Genomic DNA, 7258 nt, shown 5'->3' with positions numbered 1-7258 from the left:
TAGCGATGTTGTGGTTAGGCGAAGTTATCGTTAACTTTGCCTGGCCCTTTTTACTTAACTGTTATCCGGCGAAGTTCAAGTTGAGGCGAAGTTGTTCCCAACTTCGCCCCACCTCTAACTTCGCCTATACAGAATAAATCACAACTTCGCTCATGGTAACAGGCGAACTTAGTCTGTTTGATGCAGATATGGCTGCTGTAGGTGGTACAGGCGGTGATGACGGTGGTGATAACCAAAGACAGTTCTTCCCGGGTCATAACATGTACATAACATTAGACCCGGAGGCGAGTGGAGTTGATGATTTCCGCGAAATCATCACATTCTTACTACGCTCGCGTATATTGTTGGAATTACGTATGCCCGAGACACATACTTATACTAATGTGGCTAAATGTGTTTGATCCAAGTCGGGTCATACCCAATAACAAGCTAGACAACACCAAATGTATTCTTTTAATGATTTGATCAATTAAACGAATACCGAACACTACATGTTTAGAAAATTGGTTTTCTAAACAAACACACTTGAGGATTTAAATAAATTATCTGTATAATTTGTTTATATAAATTAATTATTTAATTGGTTAAATAATTATATAAATGTATGTACATTTTATAAAAATGAGTTTTATAAAATGAATGGAGATGTTTTAAATGGTTAAAACAAAACAAAAAAAAAAAAAAAAAAAATATAAAATAAATATAACCGGCCACCCCATGTGGGTGGAGGTTTTGGTCCAATCAAAAGTTTTGTCTTCTTGTGTTGACCATCTTATTTATCTCCATTCACATTACATGCATTTTGGTCTTGTCCCTTTTGAATTCTCAAGTAATTTTGAAGTTTTCTAAACTCTCTCTTCTCTCTCAAAACTCACGGCCATATTGGCCTCAAATTGGGAGTTTTGTGAGTCTAAAATTGGTGTTCAAATCCTAGCACAAATTGGTGTTGTTGCTACAAAAGCTTGGGGTATACAAAGCTTGAGGGTTTCTCCTTTGCAACCTTGCCATTTGAAGACATCATCTTCTTCATCCACCTACATCTTATTATAAGGTATAAGAAGGTACAACTTACATTATGTGAGCATTTTGTTCTTGTAATATTGATCCTTGTTCTTCGGGTTTTAGTTTTAACATAATGGTATGTTCATAACAAGTTTTAAAATCTAAGCTTCCGTTGCGTTTTCTTGTTAAATATGGTTAACTTGAACTTTGATAATCTTGTATAAAAACCCAACAATGGCATCAAGAGCCGGTTACAAGGACTTATGCTCCTTACATGTTCCTAAATTTCGGGTTTTTTCATGGGTGAAAAAGGGGTCCGAAAATTTGGTGGATTTTACCCCTCATGGTTTTGTAAGATCTTGACATGCATGGAAAGATCTTAGGAAACCATTTAACATTTGGATGTTGAAATATCAAAATTGTAAATATTTTGGGGGGGTGGCCGTAGCCTCTTGGGGGGGGGGGCACCTTTTGTCTTTGTGATATTTTGGGCATTGGTTGCTTAGGATGCATGCTTAGAACATTTGGTATGTTTGGATGTGTCATAACCGAAACCTAGACCTTGGATGTGTTGATTGTTGTTTTGTGTATGTTGATTATGTTTATTATTCAATATGGTTGTAATAATTCATAATTTTAGGCTTGTGTAATTTATTTGTTCATAAATGGTATGTAATAAGTAGATTAGTTGCATTTTCTTCATTTTAGAAAAAATATGTATTAGGATACATGTTGTAAAAATTGAAGATGCAAGAATTGGTGGATTTGGGCCTTGGGCCGAAATTTTGGGCTTGTTGGGCCTCACCGGCCCATCATGGGATTCAAGCCCATTAGGCCCATAAATTTCACTCTTGGGCCCAAGAAGACTTTTGGAAGTTTGGAGCCCATTAACAAGCCCAACAAGAACACAACAACTTGGAAAGGATACTTGAAGCATTTGGATGCAAGATCAAGTGGGAGTCAACATTCCATCCTTGTGTCATGTTTTGTCCCTTAGGTGTGACTTATGACCTATACTTGTTTCGGCTAACAAGTATGGTCAAATTTAGCGGTTTTCGGTTATGACTATATTTTGCATGTGTATGCTTGGTTGTTTGTTTTACTTAATGTAATGTGTGGTTGATAGATATTAGGATATCCAAACCGTCACATAGGAACGACAACAAGCATAAAACGGGTTCTAATATATATTTGGTAATATCGCGTCAATTAGTTTAATTAAATGGGTTTATTAAAACTAAGCGATCACTCACCTATAATAAAATTGGTTTTATTATAACTAGAACCTTGAAAATTGGTTTTCAAAATCGCCATATTTCTAAATGCATGTTAGGATATGGCATAATGTTTTTCAACTAGAATATTTGAAAATTTAAAATCCCTTTTTCAAATTACCAAGGAAACAAGTCTAACACCATCCTTTTGTATGACACTTAACGTATTAGGGAACTTTAAATGGGATAAAGGTCACCTAACCATTTTGAGCAAACTAATATACTTAGGGTAATATTAACATATTTGTGGGATAAAGGTCACCTAACCACTTGTATGTTAATCTTACATGTTTATACAAGTAGGACGACTTGAATTGGAAACCATGTGATAAAGGTCACCTAAGCATGGGATCCAATGGTGTTGATGGGATAAACATGCCAACACGAAATAAGGATTTCGAATGGTCCCATACCTCTAGAAGTTGCAAAGGGTTGCAATTGTCAAGGTTGACTACCTTGTTAAATCAAATAACGGGATAAAGGTCACCTAACCGAAATTTGATTTATCGTTGGATTCTAGAATTTAATTATTATTTTAAAATCTGAAATAAAAGGGTATTAATAATTAAATTGATTATAATACTAAATAGAACTTTGTTAAATTTTGTAGATGGCCACTAACAATGCAAACACCTCTACCCATAACACCCGTAACCTATCCTTAAGAACCATCCTTGAAAAGGATCGTCTAAACCATAATAACTTTATGGATTGGTATCGCAACTTGAGAATAGTTCTCAAACAAGAAGAGATATCATATGTCTTAGACGATCCCATTCCCGATGAGCCTAACGTGGAAGATGAGGAGGCTTATAACGATTGGGTCAATTACACCAAAGATTCGGTGCAAGCCTCTTGCCTCATGTTGGGGACTATGATTCCCGAAATCCAAAAGGATTTCGAGCATCATGGGGCATACGACATGATAACTCAATTGAAGGAAATGTTCCTTCAACAAGCTAGAGCGGAACGTTTCGAAACGGTTCGAGCGTTTCATGCATGTCGTATGGAGGAAACCCAAACCGTCTCATCTTATGTCCTAAAGATGAAAAGCTACATCGAAAAGCTTCGTAGGTTGAATTGTCCCGTGTCTAATGAGTTGGCTACGGATTTGATCCTCAACTCTTTGACCAAAAGGTTTGAAACCTTTGTCATGAATTATAACATGAATGGGTGGGACAAAAGCATTGGTGAGCTTCACGCAATGCTAAGAACGGCCGAAGCGGGAATGGGTAAAAAGGCTTTACCCGTTCTAACAATCGATGAAGGAAAAAGGGGACATAACTCCAACCCCAAAGCAAGTGTTGCTAAGGGCAAGGGCCACGTCCGAGGAAAGGGAAAGAGGAAAGCCATCACGCCCATCAAACCGAAGGAAAAGAAGCAAAAGGTTGCGGCGCAAGATCCATGCTTTGAGTGTGGAGAGATAGGTCATTGGAAAAGGAATTGTCCGACCTATCTCAAAGCGTTAAAAGATAAGAGGGATGCGGGGCATACCTCAGGTATTATCTTTACTATACATATTGAACTAAATGTTATTTCTTCAAATACATGGGTACTTGATACCGGATGTGGAACTCACATTTGCAATTTGTTGCAGGGGTTCAAAAGAAGTAAACAACTCAACAAAGGGGACATTAGTCTCTTTATGGGCAATGGAGCAAGAGTTGAAGTCCAAGCCCAAGGAGACTACATATTAAATCTTCCAAGTGGTTTGGAAGTAATTTTGAAGAATGTTTTGTATGCTCCTAAGTTAAGGAGAAACATTATTTCCGTGTCCCTTTTAAAACAATGTGGCTTTGATCTTAAATTTATAGATTATGATATTCATGTTTTGATGAATGGCATATTTTATTTTAAAGCTATACCCATGAATGGTATATATGAAATAGATCAAATTGGTACGTCACATAGTAGTTCAATGTACAATGTCAACACCAAGAAACTCAAGAAGGACTTGGGTGATTCCTATCTTTGGCATTGTCGCCTTGGACATATAAGCAAGAATCGCATGCAAACTCTTCGCAAGAGTGGTATTCTAGAAACAAATGAGTATGATTCATTTGATGTATGTGAATCTTGTTTACAAGGCAAAATGACAAAGCAACCCTTTAATAAAACTTTTGAAAGGTCAAAAGAATTATTGGGTATCATACATTCGGATGTATGTGGTCCTTTTAGACCAATGACTAGGAATGGTGAAAGATACTTCATTACCTTTATTGACGATTATAGTCGATATGGTTATGTGTACTTATTGAAACACAAAGATGAAGCTTTTGAAATGTTCAAAGACTTCAAAACTGAAGTAGAAAGACAACTCAAGACCACAATCAAAGTACTTCATAGTGATAGAGGAGGTGAATACCTAAGTGGTGTTTTTCAAGATCATCTTAAGAGTTGTGGAATTATTTCACAACTTACTCCACCTGGAACACCACAACATAATGGTGTGTCTGAAAGGAGAAATCGTACCCTATTAGATATGGTTCGATCGATGATGGCTAGAAGCACTTTACCTCTATCATTTTGGGGCTATGCTTTACTTTCCGCTGTTCGCATATTGAATATGGCTCCAACCAAGAAAGTGGAGAAGACACCTTTTGAAATATGGCATGGAAAGGCTCCATCGCTATCATTCTTAAGAGTTTGGGGTTGTGAAGCTTATGTAAAGCAATACACCCCAAACAAATTAGAAGTCCGATCCACTAAGTGTATCTTTATAGGTTATCCTAAAGATGATTTAGGATATTACTTTTACGATCCTAGTGAGCAAAATGTTATTATTGCTCGAAAGGGTAAGTTCTTGGAAACTAAGTTCCTTAAGGAAGGAACTAATAGTAGAACAGTGAAACTTGATGAGGATCAAGAACCACAAGATGATACACAATTGGTTGATACTAGCACTCAACAAGAGGTTGTTGAAAGTGATCAAGTGGTTGATCAAAACACACAAAACGTTCGCAGATCTGGTAGAGTTAGCAATCCACCTGAAAGATATGGATTTTTTGTAGAAGGTTGCTACGTGGTAGATTCGGATGAACCAACCACATACCGTGATGCAATGTCCAAGAATGATTGTGACAAATGGCTTGAAGCCATGAACGTTGAGATGCAATCCATGTATGACAACCAAGTTTGGGAATTGGTTGAACCACCACTCAACTCCAAAGCTGTTGGAAGTAAGTGGGTTTTCAAAAGAAAAACTGATATGCATGGAAACTTGGATACTTATAAAGCAAGACTTGTAGCTAAGGGTTTCACTCAAACTCAAGGGGTTGATTATGATGAAACTTTTTCGCCTGTGGCAATGCTAAAGTCTATTAGGATATTATTTGCCATAGCTGCACATTATGATTATGAAATTTGGCAAATGGATGTCAAGACCGCTTTCCTAAATGGATATCTTGAGGAAGATGTCTATATGGTTCAGCCTGAAGGTTTTGTCGATCCAAAACATCCTAATAAAGTATGCAAGTTAAAGAAATCAATCTATGGATTGAAACAAGCATCTAGAACTTGGAATCATCGTTTTGATGAAGAAATCAAAAGTTTTGGGTTCATCAAAAACGCTGATGAGGCTTGTGTGTATAAGAAAGCTAGTGGGAGTATAATTACCTTCTTAGTATTGTATGTCGATGACATTCTACTATTTGGAAATGACATTCCAACCATGGAAAGCGTTAAGGCTTGGCTTGGAAGTAGATTTTCCATCAAGGATCTTGGTGAAGCTGCCTATATTTTGGGAATAAAGATCTATAGGGATAGGTCAAGGCGCTTGATAGGTTTGAACCAAAGTACATACATTGATAAGATCTTGAAAAGGTTCAAGATGGAAAACTCCAAGAAAGGTTTTGTACCTATTCAAAGAGGGACCATATTGAGTTCAGCTCAATGTCCAAGCTCAAAGGGTGAGCAAGAGATGATGAAACAAATCCCATATGCTTCTGCTATAGGATCCATCATGTATGCGATGATATGTACTAGACCGGATGTGTCATGCGCTTTGAGCATGACAAGCAGATACCAACAGAATCCAGGAAACAGTCATTGGATGGCTGTTAAGAACATATTGAAATACCTTAGGAGAACTAAGGATATGTTTCTGATATATGGATCTGGTGAGGAGGAACTCGCTATAAAAGGTTACACGGATGCGAGCTTCCAAACTGATCGAGATGATTCTCGATCACAATCTGGGTATGTGTTCACTCTTAATGGAGGAGCTATCTCTTGGAAGAGCTCAAAACAGGAAGTGGTAGCATTGTCCACTACAGAATCAGAATACATCGCCGCTTCATTGGCAGCTCAGGAAGCTGCATGGTTGAAGAAATTTATTTCTGATCTAGGGGTGGTCCCTACCATTCAAGACCCCCTAGAAATCTTTTGTGACAACGAGGGTGCGATTGCTCAAATCAAGGAACCTCGTTCGCACCAAAAGACAAGGCACATAGAGCGGAGATTCAACTACATAAGGGATGAAGTTGAAAAAGGAAAGATATGTATTCGCAAAGTTGGAACTGATCAAAATCTTGCGGATCCATTCACGAAGCTCCTAGAAAGACCGAAACATGAGCGTCATGCGAGTGGCTTAGGACTTCGATATTCTAGTAATTGGATTTGATCTATTTTGTATTTACGTTTAAAAGACTTTTGTAATTTAACTCTTTTATATGATTATGGAATCTTGAGTTAAATTCTAATTTTGCATGTTTAATCCATGAATAAGTTATCTTATTCTAAAAGTCCGTAGTCGATCACATTTGTGGGAACAAATATGAAGCAAGACTATTATGAACTAGGATTGGTGGATATTCATAAGGAATGAATATGGAGCATAGGTTTGCTGCCAAGGTTCATAGATATTTGTGGGATACGAATATTGGACTGACCCGCTCTCAATATTACTACATGGAGTCAATGGACCTGATCATTAGTAATTTTGAGTAAAGGAGAATTTCATATTATCCTTAGACCTGAGATGT

Source organism: Bidens hawaiensis, unplaced genomic scaffold, assembly GCF_021521415.1.
Source record: "Bidens hawaiensis isolate Kalapana, Puna unplaced genomic scaffold, B.hawaiensis_p1.1 tig00419535_1, whole genome shotgun sequence".
Lineage (NCBI taxonomy): Eukaryota > Viridiplantae > Streptophyta > Magnoliopsida > Asterales > Asteraceae > Bidens > Bidens hawaiensis.
The sequence above is the reverse complement of the archived record's forward strand: the minus strand, read 5'-3'. Positions refer to the sequence as shown.